We start from the raw sequence: 24,497 nt of genomic DNA on the forward strand, positions 1-24,497 counted from the left end.
AGGGTGAACAGTTTTCAAAGAATCACTTGCCATTTGTATTCTTTCTTTTGTGAACTGTGGATTTTTATAATGTGATGCCTATATATAATGTGAACTATGATTTTTATAATGTGATGCCTAATGGTTTTATTATTAATTTATGAGTTCTCTATTTAAAATATTAGCCCTTTACTGTATTGCTTGCAAAATTTTTCCAGTCTGTCATTTACCTTTTAGTTTTGCATGTGGAATGTTTCATGTTTTACAGGTAGAAATTTTTATTTTTAGATGGCACTGTTATCAATCTTTTTCACTTGTGGCTTCTTTCAGTGTGGTTTTATATTTAGAATGTGGTTCCCTATTTTGATAGCGGAGACCTATTATCCTATGTTTTCTTAGAGTGTTTTGGCTTATTTTATATTTAACTCATTTGGACTTGAACAGATTTTGGGGTAAGCTGTGAGATAGAATTCTAAGCATTTTTCTTGAAAGTTATCAATAATCTCAGTCACATGTATTGTGTTATCTTTTCTTACTAAATTGTGGAACCACCTGTGCCATACATTTTTTTTTATATACTAGGGTGTTTCTGGGTTATGCATTCTGTACTTGTTATCTAGCTATTGAGCCTTACACTTAATTAAAAAAAATTTTTTTTTGTAGATTAGAGCATGTTTTAATATCTGGAAGAGCAAGTTTCTCTTTATCATTCTTTTTTTGCCAGACACTTCGGAGTTATTCTGATCACCTATTAATATAAGTCAATTCTCATAAATCAGAATCATCTGCAAAATAAAATCCTGCTGGAATATTGATTGGAATTGCATTAAATAAACATAAATTTAGGAGTACAGGAACAATTTGCTTATTACGAGGTAGGATATGTTAACAGAACCCAAACAGGGGAAGTGCTAGGCTGGAGCTTGCTGAGTATCTAAATGCATGGGCTTCCACAGAGGAGGGCCTTTCACTGTGAGTCTAGAGGAGGAGGGAGAAGTGATTTGAAAGAGGAGTAGCCAATATCCAGGAGAAAGATGGAGGAGATGGAATAGCCCTTCCAGCTTCTCCTGCTGGCCTGGATTTGAGTCCCACTGAAGAGAGAGCTCAAGGCAGAATAATGGGCTTATTTTCAAGAGCAACCCTGTGGGACCAGGGACCCCACTCATCTGTCTAGGTGCTCAGGTGACAAACCTGAGCAGGACTTGGGAGAGGGCCACCCCACCTTGTGAACACAGAAGGTGGCCCCTCTAAGGTGCTTTCATGCTGGGCAATTTATCAGCCGTGGGGAGGTCCCTCGGGGCACAGCAGAGCAGAGGGGGGGCCGTGTCTTTATGCTGACCACACCCAAACCGACATGTCTGAATGTCAGACTCTTTTCCGCCTCAAACATGGGTCCCTACTAGAGTTTTCATCTCCACCACTGGCCCCACCACGGCACCTGAGCCCCGATCTTCTGCACCTCACCCCTCAATGGCTCATCGGCAATCCTGTTGGCTCTGTCTTCAAAAGACACCCAGTGTCAGACCACTTCCTCTTCTCCCTGCCTCGTCCAGGCCACGTCCATCTCCCGTCTGGAAGCCTCCCACGGGCCTCCTGCTTCCTTCATCTCCGGAGCAGCAGAGGGATTTTTTTTTTTTTTTTCCCAGCTTCTTGATGGTGATGGTTTGAAATTTATTTTTGGTACTGGAAAGGGCTTAAGTATTATTTTTTTAATCTCCAAATCTTTTTTTTTTTTTTTTTTAGTTGAAGTACAGTTGGTGTACATTATAGTGATTCACAATTTTTATATTTATTTATTTTTTTATTTTTTTGCTTTTTAGGGCTGCACCTGTGGCACATGGAAGTTCCCAGGCTAGGGGTCAAATAGGAGCTACAGCTGCCAGCCTACACCACAGCCACAGCAATGAGGTATCCGAGCCGCATCTGTGACCTACACCGCAGCTCACAGCAGTGCTGGATCCTCAACCCACTGAGTGAGCCCAGGGATTGAACCTGCATCCTCATGGATACTAGTTGGATTTGCTTCCACTGCACCACAGTGGGAACTCCTGATTCACAATTTTTAAAGGTTATGCTCCAATTACAGTTATTATGGAATATCTGCATACTCCCTGTGCTACACAATATATCCTCATAGCTTATTTATTTTATACACAGTAGTTCCTATCTTAATTCCCTACCTCTCCTTTGCCCTCCTCCTTTCCCTCTCCTCACTGGTAACCACTAGTTTGTTCCCTGTATCTGTGAGTCCTCTTCTTCTTTGGTTATATTCACTAGTTGCATTTTTTTAGATTCCACCTATAAGTAATATCATACAGTATTTGTTTTGCTTTGACTTATTTCACTTAGCATAATGCCCTCCAAGTGTATCCGTGTTGCTTCAAGTGGCAAAATTTCATCCTTTTTTTTATGGCTGAATAGTAATTCCTATATATCTACATCTATATCACATCTTCTTTATCTGTTCATCTGCTGATGGGCATTTAGGGTGCTTCCATATCTTGGCGATGGTAAATAATGCTCCTATGAACATCGCAGTGCCTGTATCTTTTTGAATTAGTGTTTTTGCTTTTTTCATCTATATCCCCAGGAGGGGAACTGCAGGGTCATATGGTAGTTTCTATTTTTAGTTTTTGAGGAACATCCATACTATTTTTCACAGTGGCTGCATCTATTTATGTTCCCACCAACAGTGTACAAGGGTTCCCCTTTCTTCACTTCCTTGCCAGCAATATCACTGGTGTTCTTTTTGATAACCTTGCAGAAGGAGATTTTAAGAGAAGAACCAGTGTACAACACCTTTCTGCATGAAGCCCTCTCGCTTTTCCCATAGAGTGAACTCCAACCCCAGCATGTTCTGGTCCATGCTCCCCTCCCCCCAGCTGCTGGAACAGGTGTATCCCTTCCATCACGGGGCCTCTGCCAGACAGTCCACCCCAGAGCTCCTCAGTTTTCATGGCTCCATGTACACGTCACCTCCCACAGAGAGGCCTTTCCAGACCACTGTTCCATGTAAAATAATGCCTCCTCCACTCTCTATTTCCTCATTTTGCTTTGCTTTCATATACATATAAAACTGAAGTATAGTTGATTTATAATATTGTGTTAGCTTCAGGTGTACAGCAAAGTGACTCGGATATATATATTCTTTTTAAGATTCTTTTCCATTATAGGTTATTACAAGATATTGAATATATTTCCCTGCATAGCACTTTTTAATATTCAAAATGTAACAGTTTTGTGATTAGAGGAGGAGGCAGGAAAGAGTATCTATCAACTTGTTTATTTCTCCCTCTAAAATGGTGCTGCTAATGTGATAGCCACTAGCCACATCTGGTTCTTTACATTTATATTAATTAAAACGGAATAAAATTTAAAATCTCGTTTCCAGAGTACCAGCCACATTTCAAGTGCTCAGCAGCCACATGTGGCTGGTGGCTATTTGCCTTAAACAGTGCAGGACATGGCTGTCATCGAGGGTTGTTCTCCTGGACGGTGTTGTTCTAGAGTAAAAACTCCACAAAGGCATGAACTCTTCACTGTGGTTTCACCAGAGCCTAGAGCAGTATTTGGTCCACAGTTTGGATTCTAGAAAGACTGGCTGAATGTTAACGGCAGGATGGCTCCCACATGGGCTGCCGCTGATGCAGATCGATGATATGTGGGAAAATCTCTGGTGGATGCTCAGTAATGTAGGTGTGTGCATGTGTTCTCTGTACATGTAAGTTGCACGCACACATGCACATTCCTGCACTTGCACATATGTGCATGCACGTAAGCCTGCACATGCACGTGTGTGTCTGCACGTGTGCGTGTGTACGAGTGCTAGGGCTTATATGAGTAGAGGAACTCTGTCAGGGAAAGGAGGTCCTACAGTTCTGCAGGGGGTACCACTGACACAGCGGAATGTGGCTAAATTTGCACGCACTAGGCAAGAGGCTTAGCCATTTGAATTACGATTTTTTAAAAGAGAAGGAGTGGAAAGAGACTTTTCTCTGTTTTGCAGAACAAAGGGCTCAAGCAGGAGTAAGTTTAGGGACAAGAGACTTTTCTTACAGAAACTCCCTGCATCTAGGATTATTTAAATCTGTTGACAAGTGAGGCCAAGAGGTGAGCCAAATCATGGTGAAACATCCTCAAGCTTTTCAATGTTCCCAAAACTGTGATTCAGAATAGACAGTCTTCTAAAACATATTTGGCAACTGAAATTCCAAGCCACAGCAGATTAAAGAGAAGGAAAAATGAAGGACAGAAAGAGAAGGGTGGGAAGGGTGCAGAAAATACTGAGCCTTTGAAGAATTCACCTCCCAGGGTTCCCCCCTCCCCCGCCCCGGGTGGAGCTGCAAAATTCATTGCCCTTGGAAGAATCATCTGGGCACAACAAGGGGAAGAGTATCTGCAGAGCAGTAGTGAGTTGGCGCCTGTCTTTCTAAAAGTCTCTGAGCCACCGCTGAGGTCAGGACCTGTGCCACGGGGCCTGCTACGTGCCGGCATGAAGGCAAAGTCTTTAGGTTCAGGTGTACACCGGCCAAAGTTAGCAGAATTAAAAAATGAATGAATGAATGAAGGCATGCATGAATAAAACGCATGTTCAAACTCCAACACAGTCCCTGCCCTGGCAGGTGGCGAGCATCCTAGCAGACCAGCTCCGTGTCTTGGGTCTCACCCTGGGCAGCTTCCTAGCAGGTCTGACCTGGGCGCAGGCACATCCTGTACCAACCTGAAAACTCCACTTTACAGCATTACCGAGTGGTCCCCTGGTTGTTCCAGCCACTGTGCTGGAGTGACGGGGCCCCAGAGGCAGTCTCTGCCTTTGGCGGGGATGGCCTGAGCTGGTTAGAACTGAACACTTTGGTGTTGAAGACCCTGCACCCAGAAGGAGAGGAGGGGTGAGAAGGTCCCTTCATGTGTGGCTCCTCTCCACTGGGCCTTTCTGTCTTGAGTGCCATCCCTCAGAGGTCATCTAAAAGCATCATACGCACGTGGTACGTGGAAAGGGAGCCCAAACACCAAGCGCAGTCTCTTGTTTGCTTTGCCTGTTTTTGCCCCTGGCTGGATTTTCCTTTTATCCAGCAGGACATTTACCATGCACCACAAAGAAACTCCAACAACGACTGAGAAATGATACCACCTTGGAATCGATAATATATAAGGAGAATGGCCTGCCTGCGCAGACAATTACAAACGACTCATTTCTGGGTGTCTGCACAGGGCTCTCCCTTCCCCACTTGGTGCTTCTTCCATTATCACCCTTTCTGTTGCGAGTGGAATGCAATTCAATTAGCGCCCGCGTCCCCCTTGGCAGCTACAGGTCTGTTCGTCACGGCTCTGAGTCTGTTTCGTAGCTAAGTTCTGCATATAAGGGATTCTGCATATAAGGGATATCATTTGGTATTTGTCTTTCTCATTCTGACTCCCTTTACTTAGTATGTTGATCTCTAGGTGTACCCATGTTGCTGCAAATGGCGTTATTTCATTCTCTTTAATGGTTAAGTAGTATTCCATTGTGTAAGCACCACATCTTCTTTATCCATTCATCTGTTGATGGACATTGAGGTTCCTTACATGTCTTAGCTACTGTAAATAGTGTTGCAATGAACATTGGGGGTGCATGTATCTTTTTGAATTAGTTTTCTCCAGATATATGCCCAGGAATGGGACTGCAGGATCATGTGGCAATTCTATTTCAGTTTTCTGAGGAGCCTCCATACTGTTTTCCATAGTGGCTGCACCAATTTACATTCCCACCAACAGTGCAGGAGGGTTCCCTTTTCTCCACACCCTCTACAGCATTTGTTATTTGAAGACTTTTTAACGATGGCTATTCTAACTGGTGTGAGGTGGTACCTCACTGTAGTTTTTTTTTTTTTTTTTTTTTTGTCTTTTCTAGGACTGTACTGTGGCATGTGGAGGTTCCCAGGCTAGGGGTCTAATCAGAGCTGTAGCCACTGGCCTACACCACAGCCATAACAATGCCAGATCCAAGCTGCATCTGCAACCTACACCACAGCTCATGGCAATGCTGGATCCTTAACCCACTGAGCGAGGCCAGGGATTGAACCTGCAACCTCATGGTTCCTAGTCGGATTCATTAACCGCTGAGCCACGATGGGAACTCCCTCTGTAGTTCTGATTCACATTTCTCTAATAATTAGTGATATTGAGCATCTTTTCACGTGTCTATTGGCCATCTGTATGTCTTCTTTGAAGAAATGTCTATTTAGGTCTTCTGAGTGTCTTTCAATTGGTTTTTTTGTGTGTGAGTAAATTGTATGAGCTGTTTGTATATTGTAGAAATTAAGCCCTTGTTGGTTGCTTTGTTTGCAGATATTTTCTCACAGTCTGTAGGTTGTCTTTTCATTTTGTTGATGGTTGCCCTTGCTATACAAAAGCTTATAAGTTTACTTATTTTTGCTTTTATTTCTATTGCCTTGAGAGACTGACCTAAGAAAATAATGGTACTACTGACATCAGAGAATGTTTTGTCTATATTCTCTTCTAAGAGTTTTATGATTTCACGTCTTTTATTTAAGTCTTTAAGCCATTTTGATTTTATTTTTGTGTATGGTGTAAGGGTGTATTCCAACTGCACTGATTTACATGAGGCTGTCCAGCTTTCCCAACACCACTTGCTGAAGAGATTGCCTTTTCTCCATTGTATATTCTTGCCTTCTTTGTTATGGATTAATTAACTGTAGGTGTGAGAGTTTATTCTGGGCTCTCTATTCTGTTTCATTGATCCACATGTCTTTGTACCAATACCATGCTGTTTTGATTCCTGAAGCTTTGTAGTATAGTCTGAAGTCTGGGAGGGTTATGCCTCCTGCTTTGTTCTTTTTCTCCAGGATTGCTTTGGCAATTCTGGGTCCCTTGTGGTTCCATATAAATTTTAGGATTATCTGCTCTCTTTCTGTGCAAAATGTCATGGATACTATGATAGGAATCACATTCAATCTGTGGATTGTTTTGGGAAACAAGGAATAGTCTGCGATTTTAAGCAGGAAGGGCAGGGACTCCTTCTGTGAGAAGGTGTCATGGGAGCATTCAGATGATGCAGAGTTTAAGTCTGGCCTCCTCTGTGTTTCATAATTGTGCAGGACAGATGGGAAAAGGATGCTAAAGGCGTCACAGAGAAGATAACTTTCTTCTTAAAAGAAAAAGCCAAGACTATGGTTAACTAAAATTCTCTTGGAGTTCCCATCATGGCACAGCAGAAACAAATCCGACTAGGAACCATGAGGTTGCAGGTTTGATCTCTGGCCTCACTCAGTGGGTCAAGGACCCGGCGTTGCCATGAGCTGTGGTGTAGATTGCAGACCCAGCTCGGATCCCAGGTTGCTGTGGCTGTGGTATAGGCCGGCAGCTGTTGCTCTGATTTGACCTCTAGCCTGGGAACCTCCATATGCCACGGGTGCAGCCCTCAAAAGACAAAAGCCAAAAAAAAAAAAAAAAAAACCCCAAAAAACTCCACACTTTGCTAATGAGTCCTCACAATAACCTGCAAAGCAGTGGTTATTAGCCTAAGCGGATGGAAGAAAGAACCCAGGCCAGGGAGGCTAAGTGCCTCACCCAAGATCACATGACTAGTTCATGGCAGAGCTGAGATTTGAACAAAGTCTGTCCATGCTGAAGCTGTGCTCTTGGCACACAGCCCAGCCTCCCTGGATAAGCAGGGTTCCATAGGCAGGGCTGGATCCTGCCAGGTAGAGAGAAAGGGGGAGTGACCCCAATCAGAGGAACAGAGCAGTCCCAGGCAGAGGACACAGCAAGAGTGGGGCAACATCAGAGAAATGACAGGACTGAGGTGAGAGGGCAGGCGCGAGGGCAGCCTGGGGCAGCTGACAGTCAGCTTGGCCAAGGCCTTGTGACGGGCCTTGTATGTCAAGCTGAGGAGGTGGGATTTCATTCTGCGGGTGGAGGGTCAGAGCCTTTTCTGCAGGATTGTGGAAACAGCAGGGTCTGGGAGGTAGGGGTGAGGGCTGGGGATGGCAGGAAGAGTAGGCACGTTCATTAAGGTAAGGACCCCCAAGCCACAGAGGTGACAACAACCTTAACTAAACCCCAGCTATCCAGTCAGGGCCCAGCCTTTAAGTCTGTCCTTTAAGTAGATGTCAAGGGCTCTTCACGCTCTATTTGGAACTTTCTCCCATTCACTCTGGACTTCCTTTCCACCACAGAGGGGCTGGATGATCTGGGTTTAAAGATGGCAAAACAGAGTCTCCATGAATTATTTTGCTAATAACCATGATGATGCACATTCACCAAAGGCTCAGTAGGTGCCAAGTGCGAAGTGTTGCACTTCTCAGAAGCCCTGTGTAGACCCAGGTGCTCAGAGAGGTTAAGGAGCTTGGCCACACTCACACAGCCTGGAGCAGTAGAGCTGGGATACAAGCTTTATGTGTAGACAGAGCACCTGATGAGCTTCTTAAAATACAGATTCTGATTCAGTTAGTCTGGGGTAGGACTCACATCCTGCATTTCTTTCTTCTTCTTTTTTTTTTTTTTTTTGGTGGTGCCTGTGACCTGCACAAGTTCCTGGGCCAAGGGATCAAACCTGAGCCACTGCAGTGACCATGCCAAATCCTTAACCACTAGGCTACCAGGAAGGCCACATTCTGCCTGTAAAACAAGCTCCCAGGTAAGCATGACTCTGCACAGAGTCATAAGCTTCTCCCTGCGGTCCCCATTGTCACCTGCTAGGTCTCCCTCCTCCCCATTCCTGCTCCTGTTAGACAGGGTGCCAGCATTCCCTGACCTTTCCCTGCGAGTGGCCCGTGGCCCTCAGGGGAAGGGGAAAGGGGTCAAACTATCAGCCCCTGGAAACTCTTCTCGAGGTGGCTGACATGCTGCCCAGCTGTCAGATGAGGGACAGGTCCAGGCTCTCTGCCTCCTGGGGGGAGAGGGGGGTTCTGGGGGAGGTGAAGAGTCAGACTGCAGAGGCCCCTGTGCCCGGGGTCTCCAGCCTGAGGCAGGTCAGAGGTCAGAGCAAGTGGAGAGGCCTGGGCCCCTCGGGGAGGGCACAAGTGCCTCTCTCGAGGAACCACACCTCCGGGCTCTGATTTCAGAGCTTTTCACGGGGGCTGTCAGAGGAAATAACGGGACTGTTTCTGAGCTTTCAAAGGAAGCATCCTGTCAAGACATCAAAGCCCCAAAGGATGCTTTTAGCTTTGCTGGGTCTTCTGACAGAGCCATTAACAGATTCCACTGCAGTTCATCAAGGGTAGATCTCTTGTGTGTATGAATGTGACTGTTCCTTTATGTTTTAAAGTCACAACATTGTTCCCCTCACTGTGCCCCGATGGAGGAATTCTGATAGGCAGGCATGTTGCGGTGGTGATGGTGGGGGGGTAGGTGGAGAAAGGAGTGGGATGCAGGGATCTTGGGTTTGGCTCTAGGCTCCCAGCTCTCACCTCATCCGTCTCCATCCTTGCCTCCCTTTATCCCATCTGTTAAATGGAAGAGGTGAATTCTGAAATGTCACTGGTGACCTTGAGTTAATTCCTGTGCTTTTAGCGATCTCTCCTCAGCTTACTTTAAATCTAAACTTGAATTTTGGGGAGGGGCCAAAGGGGAGCTCCCAGACCATCAGATGCCATCTGGGGTGCTTCTTAAGAATATCCGTTCCTGAGCCCCAGTCCAGGCTTATTAAACTTAAGAGGCCAGGAGCTGCCCGGGGAATCTGCATTTCTAACAAGCAGCCACCGAGACTGATGGGCAGCCAGGTTTGGTGGCCTCGGCAAGAAGCCATCAGTTGGCCTCTCTTGATGCAGAAGTGGTTGGGCCGAGGCCAAGCCTGTGCCATGCGGAGGGGAGCTGTTCCGCGCTGCGTTCTCTGCCAGGCTTGAGGGGAGCTGTTCCGCGCTGCGTTAACGTGCTCCCCGAGGAATGGCATTTCGGAGGGTGATGCAGAAACGGAGGAGGAACTGGACCAAACAAAGATGCTGGGAGAGAAAAGAACAGAGAACTCTGGGCGCACGGCAACGGAGTGCAAGGTGTCCCGGGAAACCTGCTGGTGGCTGCGGAGGGGAACTGTAGGAAGCTATTTCCCGTTACCTGTGTTTGTGCTTAACTGTTATTGCCCAGTTTCTCCGTTTTCTTTTTTTTTAAACCAAAGAATGCTTTGCTGATCTGGGTAAGTGAAGGCTGGATAATGAGGTCACCAGATGCCATGTACGTGCAGGGTCTTTATTTTTCCCATCACACCAAGAGATGGTGGTGATCTCCATTCCGCAGAGGAGGAAGCTGAGGCCCAGGGGGGTTAACCCGCCTGCTGAGGAGGGCGGAGCCCAGGTAACCCTGGCTCTCCACCTGCTGCTGGGTCCCCTAACACGCAGTTGCTAAGTGTTAGCAGTTCTACCTCCTGACACCAAGTCTATACTCAAGGTGGCTCTTCCCCGCTGGCAGTGTTCAAAAGAGTAAGGTTTTAATTGAATTCTAATGTCTTTCTCAACCTGCTACTCAGAAAGCTAGCGTGGTCTCCTCCAGCCAAAACATTTCAGTGGATGAAATAAAATTCATGAAAGGAAATGGTGACAACAGCATCACCATGCATTTAGGTGACACAGGGCTCTGAGAGGAGGCTGGCATCCTGCTGGCAGAGGGTAGGAGCGGTGCTTGAGATGGGGTAGTGAGCACTCAGGGGCAAAGAAAGCCAGCCACGTCGGAGAAGGCAGCCCCGTTCTGGGCCCCCGTGAGTCTGGAGCCCAGAATCTACTTTTCTTTCAAGCAGTGAATTCCAGAGCTCGACTCACTAGGTGAGGACATGGCTTCTGCCTACCGGGCTCCCCCTCAGCCCTCACCACCTGTGCCCACCCGGCGGGGTGGCTCCAGGCCTCCTGGGTTGGACCCTGGCTCTGCCGCTCAGAGGGGTCCACCCTTCTCTGGCCACAGCTGGGATGCCCACCAGCCAGACCCCAAAGCCACATGCAGCCTGGAGAACGTCAACCACAGCACGCTCCCTCACCATGGCCAGGCTCAGCCTCAGCTTCTGTGACTATGAAATGGGTCAATCTCCACCTGCAGGATTGGGGACTGAATGAGACCCGTTAATGCCAGCACCTTCCCTAAAAGGGCGACTTGAATGAACCTCCTGGCATTAGTGATGAGGGACACGGCCAAGTGAGGTTCAGAGGTACTACTTTGCCCCTCTGCCCCTCAGAGCATCCCAGGCTCCCCACAGCCCCTCTCAGCAGCCAAGCCCCGTGCCAGCTGATGCTCATCTCACCTGAGTCGTGCTGCCACGACACCTTTTTACTCTTCTTTTGTTCATGCCTGTAGACATTTCTATGGCAACTATGCCAATATTTTTAATGCTCCCACCAGTGCCCTTCTGTCTTAGGAGAAGATGGTGCTCTCTTATCTCGCTGAGAAGATCAAGGTCTCCTTCCCCCCATCTCCACCCTTAGCTCTTCTCTCTCCTCCATAGAGGAGGCAGTGGTCTCCTCATTTGAAGGCTAAGCCCCCGACCTGGCCCCCAGGCAGCCCTCTGCACCCCTTTTCCAGTGGAGGTGCTGACAGGACTGCATGTGAGCCCAGAAACACACGGGGTCACCTTGCCACCTGAAGGGGAACGCGCCTGCGTGCTGACAGCTGAGCTGGGAGATGCAGAGAGCGAGTTCTGACCACCTCCCACCAAGTGCCGCCCTGCCTGAATCCGACTCACTCGTGGACTCTCCCTTAGGTGGGTTTTCTTGAGCTGGTTTGACGGGCTGTTCTGGCACCTGTAAGTGAAGACATCGCGCAGACACGGTTTCGGGCCAGCCTCCTTGCTGCCTGCGTCCCTTTCTCCTATGGCAGGGGCTGCCTCGCCTTTTCCTGCCTCGGCAGACACGGAGGTGACGTGCCCATTGGCGACATTCTCTCCTTTTGGGGTTGGGTATCATTCCACACCATTCTCTTTCCCTGAAGAAAGAGTCTCAGGCTGTTAGCGGGAGTGACGTCCGTATAGGCTTAAAACCTTGAGTCCTTGGGAATCAAGGAAAGCACGTCCTTCACAAACCTCAATACTTCATTTTTAGAAACGGATTTCTTGCTGCTGCCTACTTTGCGACGGATGCCCTGATCGAATGTCACGTCTCTAAACGTGGGTCTGACCATGGCATCCTCATCTGCAAAACCTCCCTTGGAGTGTGGGAGCTGGCTGGGAGAGGCGCTTTCCACCACCCGGTTCCATCTCAACGCCCCTTTCCTGTCCTCTAACAGTCCTGGGATTTTATTTTATTTTTTATTTTTGTTTTTTGCTTTTAGGGCGGCACCTGCAGCATATGGAAGTTTGCAGGCAAGGGGTCAAATTGGAGCTGCAGCTGCCAGCCTACGCCACAGCCACAGCAATGTGGGATCCAGGTGTATCTGTGACCAACACCACAGTTCATGGCAACACCAGATCCTTAACCCACTGAATGAGGCCAGGGATTGAACCCACGTCCTCCTGGATACTAGCCGGGTTTGTTACCGCTGAACCACAATGGGAACTCCCCAGTCCTGGTATTTTAAAAGGGAGGTACAGCAGAAGAAGACCTATTTTTTGGAAATAGGAACATGGACCTTGGAAAAGATGGCACAGCTCAGTTCATTCATTCATTCTTATGTGCATTCATTCTTTCTTGAGTGCCTGCTCTATGCCAGACACTGCTTTAGATACTTAGGAAACAAGACAGAAGATTCCTGCTTTCAAGATGCCATGATCTAGGCAAGGGAGACAGAAAAGACATAGAAAACAAAGAACTTATGGTGGTAAGTGCTCTGCAGAGAGTTCTTCAAAATGATGTGATGGTGACTTAAGAGCTACTTTCAATGAGATGCTCAAGGAAACACGCTTTGAGGAGAGGCCGACCAAGCTGAGGGCTTCATATCACGAAGAGTGACCTCAACACAGTAACAAGTATTACTATAAACAGAGGAAGAGACTGACTCCCTGTGATGCTCTATGTTCACTGTACAGTTTTCTCTTTTTAAAATTACTCAATGAATTTTATTGCATTTGTAGTTGTACAACAATCATTACAACCAAATTTTATAGCATTTCCTTGCCAAACCCTCAGTGCATCCCCTTATTCCCCAACCTGTCTCACTTGGAAACCACAAGTTTTTCATAGTCTGTGAGTCAGTATCTGTTCTGCAAAGAAATTCACTGTGTCCTGTTTTAGATTCCACATGTAAGTGATAGCATTTGATGTTGGTGTCTCATTGTCTGACTGACTTCACTTAGCATGATAATTTCTAGGTCCATCCACGTTGCTGGCAAATGCTATTATTTCTATCTTTTTAATGGCAAAGTAATATTCCATCGTGTATATGTACCACATTTTCTTTATCCACTCCTCTGTTGATGGGCATTTAGGTTGTTTCCATGTCTTGGCTATTGCATATAGTACTGCACAGTTATTTTCAAAGTATTCAGTTATTATTTAAAAATTATATTCCCCCTCAAAATGCTTTTTTGGGAAAGGCCTAAAAAGCTTCACTGAAAAGCACAACTTTTCACTTGCCAACATGAAAACAGAACTCTTTGATGGTTTTATAATGGAAAAAAGTTCTTTTTCCCACTTGGGACAGCTCAGGGATACAGGACACCATGAGATGAGTTGAGAGCTCCAAACGTCTCCAAAAGAGAGGGAAGGAAAACTCATCTGTGAGTCTAGATCAAATATTAACATAAATTTTAGTCCCAAGGAATATATATATATTTATGGCTATACCCACAGCATATAGAGGTTCCTGGGCCAGGGATTGAATCCATGCTGCAGCTGTGACCTATGCCACAGCTGCAGCAATGCTGGATCCTTCAACCCACTGTGCTGGGCCAGGGATTGAAACCATGCTTCTGTAGCAACCCAAGCTGCTGCAGTCAAGATTCTTAATCCACTAAGCCACAGCAGGAACTCCCCCAAGGAATACTTTTTATAAAGTGGATTTAAAAACAAAACTGTAGCATGTAGGGTTTTTTTTTTCCTTTTTTCTTTTAATGGCCACATCTGCAGCTGCAGCATATTAAAGTTCCTGGGCTAGAGGTCAAATTGGAGCTGCAGCTGCAGGCCTGTGCTGCAGCCATGGCGGCACTGGATGTGAGCCTTATCTGCAACCTATGTCGCCGCTCAGAGCAACGCTGGATCCAGTGAACAAGGCCAGGGATCAAACCTGAATCCTTATAGAGATAACAATGGATCCTTAACCCACTGAGCCACAATGGGAACTCCTGAAGCAGTGTCTTGATAGCTTATAAAGATTTTTCACCCAAATGCCATTCCCTGTTTTTGTGAGTTAAGCCAAAGAAAAACCAGCATCAAGAAGGTTCCCAGACATGGGAGTTGAAAGGCTCTTAGAGGTGACCTCAGCCTGCCCCTTAATGTCATGGCCAACCATGAGATTTGGGGAGAAACAGAATAAAAGTATGGTGCAAGGACCCAGAACCTGGCAGCCTATGTGCCTGGGGCAGGTGGGTGAGGTTTTTTCCAGAGGTGGCTGTGTTGGGGTTCTGCTGGGTTGCTGTCTCTCCTCAAGGTCACGGTGGGATCAAGGGGTTTTGAGCTGAACTGGTTAAGAAGCCAGTTAAGCAGAGTGGGCAAGTCTACTAGCTTTGGAATGAGAGCAGATTTGGTGTGAATGGAGGCTCCACCCAACACTTAAAAACCGGTTATATGATGTTGGCAAGAAACTTCATCTCTCCTGGTTTGGTTTCTTTTTCTACAAATCTAGAGCTAATGCCTACCTTGTGTGATTATTAGGGAGCATTAAGTGGTGTGATGCTTGTAAAGACTATCATAACACTAGGTTAATGCTCAGTAAGGTTGATAATGAAGCAAGAGTGGCTCCGCTGTGATGGATTATACAGCAGAAATTAGTAGAGAGTGTCTAACAAAGGCAAGTTGAATTCCATCCCCAGGGGGGGCTCCAAGTCCCTCATGATTCTAGATCCAGGCTAGGACAACTGGGAAATAGTCTCTGCGTGTGTCTGCCTGGGGTTCATATCACCGATCGATCACATGGTAACATCCTCACCCTCTCTTTCTCTGAGCAATACTCTTGTTAAAAGGAAAAAAGCAACAAGATTAAGACATATTTTGAAGCGAAGTGGCTTCATTATTTTTGCAGCTAATTCCTGGTGCTATCATCTTCTTCAAGGCAGAGCATCCTTTTTCAGGGTAGAAAGAATCATCACAGCCACCACCACATACAGGCACACGCACCCACACACCCCGAAAACCACGGCTGGGGAAGAGGGATGTGTTTCTGAGCAGGAAAAAAAAAAATTTTGCTGCGACGGGAAGCAAAAGAAATAGGAATCAATTCTGGTTGTACGTGTCACATACGTACATAAATAAGGTGCTATCAAATGTTTAAGATGGGCCTACTCTGATTTACAATCCATCACACTCTGCTATCAAAACATTTAGAGAGGCGCTGAGACTACGGGGCTTTATCATATCGACAATTCCCCGTGTAACCTTTTCATTTTGCTCCTGGGGGTGATTTGCACACATTTCATCTTCGAGGAGCTGGGAGAGAAGTGAGATTTTTCTGTTCCCCAGGCACGGATCAGGGCGAGACGGGGCTTTTCAGCAGATGCTTAGATTCCATCAGATCCCTGTCCATCCCCTGCCCCCCCCCTCCAGCCCATCCTTCGCACCCCCAATCCCTGAGCTTTCTCTGAACCCCTTTCATCTCTACCTCGAAGAAACTTCCCTTCATCTCAAAGCCTGGGATAAAGGCTGCAGGTTTGCTTGTATTCTCTCCAAGCCAGTTAAAGCCCAGACAAAAATCACACCGATTTAAGCCATATCCAGGGGCTATATTGCTGCATCTCTGCACAGGACCCAGGGTGTCTAGGCTGAATAACGGTCCTCAAAGATATCCTGGTCCTAATCCTGGAATCGGGGAGTGTGGACTTATATGGCAAAAGGGACTTTGATGATGCGATTAAATTAAGGAGAGTGAGATGGAGAGATTTTTCTGGATTATCCAGGAGGGGCCCTACATGTGATCACATGTGTCCTCGCAGAGGGAGGCCGAGGGAGATCGGGCTGCAGATGAGGAGGGGACAGTGTGTGATGATGGGAGAGACTACAGTGATGCCTCTGAAGGGGGAAGAGGCACCGCAAGCCAAGGAATGCAGGCAGCTGCTAGAAGCTGAAGAAGGCAAGGAGCCTCCAGAAGAAACGGCCCTCCCAGCACCTTGACGTTAGCTTTGTGGATCTGACTGTTGATTTTCTGACCCCTAGATCTTGAAGAGAATACATCCGTGCTGTTTTGAGCCAACACCTTTGTGGTCATTTGTTACAGCAGACTAGGACACCACCACGGAGGGCCAGCTGCACTGGGTCTGCAGCCTGCCACTTTCCTGCACACCACACCACCTCTTAGCTGAGCTGCCCCCTGCTTCCAGGCAGAAGCTGGAGGCCCCCGGTCCGCTGGCCCCAGGGAAGCTGGCTGCTGTCCCTTGGGAACGAGTCATGAGCGGGAAACAGCAGTCCTGTTTCTCTAATCCACGAGGCCAGGATCGGCTGCCTTCAGTTTCCATAAAGTTGCCAGTGGGATGACTACCTCTGCTCCGTAGTCTACGATGACTGTCATTAGAGAAATACACACGAGCGTGCGCAGATCCACACCCGCTCGGCCTGTTTGCTCTTTCTCCAAATCAGGGTCTCGGTTCACCACCACGATGAGATCCTCTCTCATCTTCCACGGCTGCCATCCAGACCCAGGCTGCCATCATCTCTCATCTGGACCCCGCAAGCACCTCCTGCCTCTGTCCTGGTCTCCCAGCTTCCCATCCACTCACCATTCTCCCCAATTCACAAATCCTCCAGAAATACCTTGTAATATCATCCATCACATCTGCTTACATATCCTGATGCACAGACTACACCCCAGGATGACTGCCTGAGAGTCTTGGAGCAGGGTGTGTTCTGAGGCTCCCCGCGTGATGCCAATGGAAGTGCTCGAGGTGAGTAAGGGCGGGGTGCACACCTGACCTACGCCCTCAGCTGCACTCCCCTGCCCCCATGTTTAGAACACTTGCTTTTGGAGGTGGAAGACTTTTTTTTTGGCCGCACCTGTGGCATGTGGCAGTTCCCCACCAGGGATGGAACTGCAGAGATCTGAGCCACTGCAGTGGCAATGCTAAATCCTCAACCTGCTGTGCCGCCAGGGAACTCCGAGAAGACCTTGTCTTCAGTGTGGTAAAACTGAACTGTCTTTAAGGGGGCCTCATGCATGTCTTCTCCCTTCTCAGGGCTGGGATGAGGATCACGTGAGGTGGTGGGAACAAAGGGGCCTGCCTGCCTTCTCTGCCCCCTCCTTCTGCCTCTCTGTCCCCCTCTCTCTCCCTCTTCCCTTTCCCATCCTCTCCCGAGTCCATCCTCTTTGCTTTTAAAGGTCAAGTAAGGGATGAATGTCCTGTTTAGTAGGTCACTCAACCGTGGCAGGTTCCTTTCTGGGCCCAAAGGATAGACTTCAGCCCCTCCCATGCAGCCAGCAGCGCACAGCTCCTGCAGAAATACCCTTGGCTCCTGGGGGTCCAGACACAGAGCCCCTTGCAGGCTGCACCCCAACACAACTAAACGGCTCTGGTCAGGCAGGGCAAAAGCCAGTATGCCTGGACAACTATGGGCCACAGACCGCTAACGTGAATCCGGGCTTGTCCAGCCCCACTCATTTCACAGGTGAGGAAATCGAGGCTTAGAGATACTAATACCCACGGAAAGGTACATGGACTGGGGGGTGGGGTGGGGGGCTTTGGACAAGTGGCCTCTAGAGGCCACTGGCAAGGCCTGCCCCACCAGGAGCTGGAACAGCGCTCAGACCAGGGAGGGCGCCCACGGTAACACTGAGAACCAGCTTTGTGTGGAAGGGGTGAGGATGCTGGTGGGCCTTGCCAGCGTGGTGTCTTTGTGGACAGATCAAGGACTGGGTGGGGCCGGGGGGAGGGGCCGGCTGCCCACGCCCACCCCTCTCCCAGCACACAAGGCCGGTGGGGTCCTGAGTCCCCACCCCCAGCACACCTGGGATGCCGCGGGAAGGCAGGGCCCCTCTTGGGATCACCATCACCAGGGGGCAAATTCTTACCCAGTCAGTCCTGTGAGGAAGGGCTCGAGAAAAGTATGGGTTTTTTTTTTTAATTTTTTTTTAAACAATTTAAGTTTGAGAAAGGACCTGTAGGGGTTCCCTACTCTTCCAGAATTCCACTTTCACAATTTCTGAGCAATTCTGCAAGCTGCTGCTCTTGGTAGAAAATCATGTCTCTGTGTTCCCTCTTGCCAGCAGCCCTCCCCACCTCCTCCGCACCCGCAATAATAACAGTGAGGGTGCCGATGGGAACGCGCAGCCCGGTCTGGAGTGTGCACGGAGACAGTTTCCGCACAGCGGCGAGCAGGACCCCTTAATCCTGAGCAGGCGGAGCGGGAAATATTATAGCTTCTATTTTCCCATGAGGCTGAGGTTTCCTTCCATGATCTCTTCCAGAATCTTCCTTACCTTGGCTCTCTGCTGCTACCTTCCCGCTGTACAAACAGGAGGTACACGCTGAGCTGGCCTCCAGATGAACTGAAGTTGGAACCCAAGCCCAATCCTTCTTTTGCCTTTGTGGGTTCCTCTTTTGGAGGGATACAAGGTTAATTAAATTTTTTTTTTTTTTTTTTTTTTTTTTTTTTTGCTTTTTAGGGCTGCATCCACGGCATATGAAGATTCCCAGGCCAGGGGTCGAATTGGAGCTATAGCCACTGACCTACACCACAGCCGTAGCAATGCCAGATCGGAGCCGCATCTTCGACCTACACCACAGCTCACGGCAACGCCAGATCCTTAACCCACTGAGCGAGGCCAGGGATCAAACCCGCAATCTCAGGGCTCCTAGTCATGTTTGTTTCCACTGCGCCAAGACGGGAACTCCAATGTTCATTAATTATAAACAACCCCATGGCATCTGTAGCTTCCTATATGGTCAGATCTATATGGGTCTTTGCTGTACTCTATAAATCAGTGTGAGAAGGAAGGTGAGTTCTGAGTATGTAAAGACAGGAAACAAAATAATACTTAGTGGATAATTTTTTCAGACATAAGGGGCCGGTCTTTGTGATTTTTTTTGTCCTTTTCCAGAGGAATTTCCAGCTAACAGTCATAAGGCTCCAACATGCTATGACCCTGGTTAGAGGAGGGTGGCCAAAATACTAGAAAATAGGAGTTTCTGCTGTGGTGTAGTGGGTTAAGAATCTGACTGCAGTAGCTTGGGTCGCTGTGGAGGTGCAGGTTTGGTCCCTGGCCCTGTGCAGGGGGTTAAAGGATCTGGTGCTGCTGCAGTGGCTTGGGTTGCAGCTGTAGCTCAGATTCAATCCCTGGCCTGGGAAACTTCCATGTGCCACGGGTGCGACCATAAAAAATATTGAAAAATATATGGTGATACGTATCAGTAAGAAAAACCCTATACACAAAGGAGAAATGGGGTTACTTCTTGGCTGACTGAATGGAGTCAGAATGGTCACTGGTTGATGAAATATCAGCAGGCTCACAGGGGAAGAAATTAAAAAATTATTATGCTCAGTGTCACATGAGTGTATTAGAAAAATGTTATAATAACATCTTGTTTGAGGGAGAGAGCAATTCAGAGGAAAAAAGATATCTCAGTTTTCTCATCTGTATTATGGAGATAATAGGTGAAATTATTCCTCAGAAGGTTGTTAGGAGAATCAAATAATAGGATCAATGGAAGAACAGCCTAATGCAACTTGGTGTATAGAAAAGTATTCAATGTGTACTAATAAACGGTAAGAGCATAAAAACAGTAATTGCAGCAACAGTAATAGTAACACTAGGATATCCTATCTTTTTTGCAAACCCTACTTGTCCCAAGCCAACATGATCATCTGGCCTCCTTATTTCCCCCCGACCTCCTGCAGGGGCACTAAATCCTCTGTCATCCAGGTTGGTGGCACAAAGTCTTGGCTACTCCGCCTGGTGCTACTCTTCCTGTGTGTGCCCAGGGCGGGCTACCTTCGCTCCGGAGGCTGCCTCTCCCTTCAGTCTGAATCCAAGCTCTGTCATTTATTTGTAATATTGTAGATGTTTCCACACGAATCCAAGCCATCACCCACCGTGTCCTTCCACCCCATGTCCTTCCACCATCTCTCTGCCCTGTTCCAGTGTACTTTGCACCTGCTGCCAGGAAACTCCCCCTCCCCCCCAATCTCTAGCTTCAGTCCATCTCCTGTATCAGAAAGGACCAGTCATGGGGTCCCATTCTCCACTGAATCCCATTCCAACCTGTCTGATGAACTTTCAGGTTCGCCCAAGACACGACGCCAAGGTTCTTACCAAAGCACACACACTCTTCCTTCCTGAACCCTCTGCTCCCAACAGGCTCTTTGCATCCCATCCCTACCAAATATGTGTTGATGATTTATCAGCCAGGCCTCCAGTCTAGGCATTGGGGAATGGGCTGACGGTTCAGTTTCTCCTGATAAGTCAATAGTCTCAAAAGCAGAGCTGTCTGGCTCTTAACCCATTAGGTTGAAGTTCCCCTATTCACTTAACAGATATATGAGCACCTACTAAGTGCTAGGTTCTGTTCTGGGGGCTGGAGATGGGGGAGGTGAGCTAAGCTTAAAGTTGTCCCCTTGGAGTTTTAGTCTAGTAGAGGAGACAGAAAATTACAGAAGCAATGATAATGCAAGAGGGCTGAGAGACAGACAGACAGACAGACAGGCAGGCAGGCAGTATGAGGTGTCAGGAGAGAGGCAAGGTAAGCTGGTAGAGGTAAGCAGGAATCTCTTTGGACTTTATCCCCGGGGTAGTGGAAAGCTGCTGAACTGGGAGGGAGAAGGTGGGATGTTGGTGGGAGTTGATATGTGTTTCAGAAAGCACCAAGTTAAAGCCCTCTATGCCTGGCACTTCAATAACCTGCCCCCAGCTCTCCTTATGGATTCCCATGAGTCTGAATCCTGACACAATGTATTTTGATCAGCTAATGCACTGAGTTTATACTACTCATCGTTGTCACTATGTTCCTATGTTCTAGGTTGTGGTGCAACAGAGGTGGACAAAACCCACACATTTCCTATGGTAGGTGGAATAATGTCCCTCCCAAAGATATCCAGGTCCCAATCCCTGGAACCTGGGAATGTTACTCTCGCATATGTAAAAAAGAATTTTGCAGATGTGATTAAGTTAAGGCCCATCCTCATATATCTGGATAAAACTGTAATTCAAAATAGAACTACCATTTGATCCAGCAATCCCACTCCTGGGCATCTATCCAGAGAAAACCACAACTCGCAAAGACACATGTACTCCGATGTTCACTGCAGCACTATTTACAATAGTTAAGACATGGAAACAACCCAAATGTCCACTGACAGAGGAGTGGATCAAGAAGATGTGGTACATATACACAATGGAATATTACTCAGACATTAAAAGGAATGAAATACCAGCATTTTTAGCAACATGGATGGATCTAGAAACTATCACGCTAAATGAAGTCAGTCAGCCATACAATGAGACACCAACATAAAATGCTTTCACTGCCATGTGGAATCTGAAAAAAGGACAGACAAGACAGACTGAACTTCTTTGCAGAACAGATGCTGACTCACAGACATCGAAAAACTTATGGTCTCCAGAGGAGACAGTTTGGGGGGTGGGGGGATGTGCTTGGGCTGTGGGATGGAAATCCTGTGAAATTGGATTGTTACTATCATTATACAACTACAGATGTGATAAATTCATTTGAGTAATAAAAAAAATTTGAAAAAAAAAGATAGTGCACCCCTATGTTCACAGCATCACTATTTACAAGAGCCAAGACATGGAAATAACCTAAATGTCTATTGACAGATGAATAAATAAAGAAGATGTGGTATGGCGTTCCCATCGTGGTGCAGTGGAAATGAATCTGACTAGGAACCATGAGGTTGTGAGCTTGATCCCTGGCCTCGCTCAGTGGGTTAAGGATCCAGCATTATGGTGAGCTGTGGTGTAGGTCACAGACGTGGCTCAGATGTGGCATTGCTGTGGCTCTGGTGTAGGCCAGCAGCTGTAGCCCCGAATCAACCCCTAGCCTAGGAACCCCATATGCTGCATGTGTGGCCCTAAAAAGACAAAAGACAAAAAAAAAAAGATGTGGTAATATACACAACAGAATATTATTCAGCCATAAAAAAGCAGCACATGCCATTTGTAGCTAGGTCCATTTGGATGGACCTAAAGCATCTCATACTAAGTAAGGTAAGTCAGAGAAAGACAAATACCATATAATATCACTTATATGTGGAACCTAAAATATGACACAAATGAATTATCTACAAAATAGAAACAGACTCACAGGCATAGAGAAGAGACTTGTGGTTGCCAAGGCAGGGGGTGGGGTGGATTGGGAGGTAGGGACTAGCAGATGCAAACTTCTATATGCAGAATGAATAAACAACAGTAATAATAACAACAACAAAAATTAAGGCCCATCTTGGATTATCTGGGTGGGAACTAAATGTCATATAAGAGAGAGGTAGGGAAAGAAGCGAGACCCTTGCCTTTATTTATTTGTTTTTCTTTTTACAGCCACACCTGTGGCATATGAAAGTTCCCAGGCTAGGGGCTGAATCAGAGCTGAAGCTGGGGCCTAAGCCACAGCCATGGCAACACTGGAGCCAAGCTACGCCTGTCACCTATGCTGCAGCTCACAGCAATGTGGGATCCTTAACCCACTGAGCAAGGCTGGGATATTGAACTTGTATCCTCACAGAGACAGTGGTGAGTCCCTAACCCCCTGAGCCACAAGAGGAACTCCAGACCTAGTCTTTAATTAAGAAGTCACACAAATGAAGAGCTAGTGATGAACTGACAGCAGCTGGACAGCCTGACTTTGTAAGGGGAGACATTTCTTCAGGGCAGTGGCTCTCTACCTTGGCTCCTCATTACCATCAGCAGAGGGGCTACGTACTGATGCTCAGGACACACCCCATACCAATGAAGCCAGATGCCCTTGGGGCAGCCGTACCAAATTACATTCCTACCAGCAGTGCCTGAGGGGTCCCTTTTCTCCATATCCACACCACCACTTGTCTTTTTGATGATAGCCATTCCGACAAGTGCGAGGTGGAATTTCATAGCAGTTCTGATTTGCATTTCCTTGATGATTAGTGATGCCGAGCATCTTTTCATGTGCCTGCTGGCCATCTGTATGTCTTTCTTGGAAAAATGTCTATTCAGGTCCTCTGCCCATTTTTTAAATTGGGTTTTTTTCCTTCGAACTGTATGAATTCTTTGTATATTTTGGATAGTAACTCCTTATTGGATATATCAATAATGGCAGATATCTCTCCCATTCAGTAGGTTGCCTTTTTGTTTTATTGATAGCTTCCACCACTGTGCAAAAGCTTTTTAGTTTGATGTAGTCCCATTTGTTTACTTTTGCTTTTGTTTCCCTTGCCTGAAGAGACAGCTCCAAAACCATATCGCTAAGACTGACGTCAAAGAGCATGCTGCCTATGTTTTCTTCCTGAAATTTCTTGGTTTCAGGTCTTTAATCCATTTTGAGTTTACTTCTGCATATGGTATGAGAAAGTAGTCCAGTTTGATTCTTTTGCATGCAGCTGTCCAATTTTCCCAAAACCATTTATTGAAGAGGCTATCTTTTCCCAATGTATATTTTTGCCTCCTTGTTACAGATTAATTGACCATATAAGTGTGGGTCTGTTTCTGGGCTCTCTGTTCTGTTTCCCCCATGCCATATTGTTTTGATGACTGTAGCTTTGTAGCATAGTTTAAAACCAAGAAGCATGCCACCTCCAGCTGTGTTCTTCTTTCTCAAGATTGCATTGGGTATTCGGGGTCTTTCATGTTTCCATACAAAATTTAGGCTTATTTGGTCTAATTCTTTCCCCTGTGTTTTCTTTCTTTTTTTTTTTTTTTTTTTGTCTTTTTGTCTTTTGTAGTTGTTGTTGTTGTTGTTGTTGCTATTTCTTGGGGCGCTCCCACGGCATATGGACGTTCCCAGGCTAGGGGTTGAATCGGAGCTGTAGCCACCGGCCTACGCCAGAGCCACAGCAACGCGGGATCCGAGCCGCGTCTGCAACCTACACCACAGCTCACGGCAACGCTGGATCGTTAACCCACTGAGCAAGGGCAGGGACCGAACTCGCAACCTCATGGTTCCTAGTCAGATTCGTTAACCACTGCGCCACGATGGGAACTCCTCCCCTGTATTTTCTTAATAGCAGGATGTCACTGACTCAACTTCGAAGGAGGGCAAGAGGCCTGTTATTACTCCTGTGCTGTTTGTAGAAGTAACTGCAGCAATAACGACCAGAGACCCTCAACTACCTTGTCCCTTAGGATCAGGACCCACAGGGTACAGGGCATACTGGTTCTCTGCTCTCTCTGTCTAGGCCACTGGCCATGCATTGACTGGCTGGTGGGTTCATGCATTCCTTCATGCATGCATTTATTGCTTTAATAAAATATGTATTGGGGCCTAATATACACCAGCATTGTTCTGGGCACTGGGAATACAGTTCTCTGGAGCTTATCCT

The 24,497-nt window shown here is 47.0% G+C and overlaps 1 protein-coding gene and 1 long non-coding RNA gene across 8 annotated transcripts in view; one reads left to right on the top strand and one right to left on the bottom strand.

Annotated features, from left to right (window-relative positions):
* LOC102162152 overlaps nt 1-9,800 on the top strand; it is a 50,602-nt gene extending 40,802 nt beyond the window's left edge. The window contains exons 5-6 of the long non-coding RNA XR_002343128.1: nt 8,575-8,617; nt 9,750-9,800. This is a non-coding gene — a long non-coding RNA (uncharacterized LOC102162152). The remainder of the gene's footprint in view (nt 1-8,574; nt 8,618-9,749) is intronic.
* ZHX2 (zinc fingers and homeoboxes 2) overlaps nt 1-24,497 on the bottom strand; it is a 178,960-nt gene that overhangs the window by 18,316 nt on the left and 136,147 nt on the right. The gene's annotated exons all lie outside the window — the stretch shown is intronic.

Source organism: Sus scrofa, chromosome 4 (assembly GCF_000003025.6).
Source record: "Sus scrofa isolate TJ Tabasco breed Duroc chromosome 4, Sscrofa11.1, whole genome shotgun sequence".
Lineage (NCBI taxonomy): Eukaryota > Metazoa > Chordata > Mammalia > Artiodactyla > Suidae > Sus > Sus scrofa.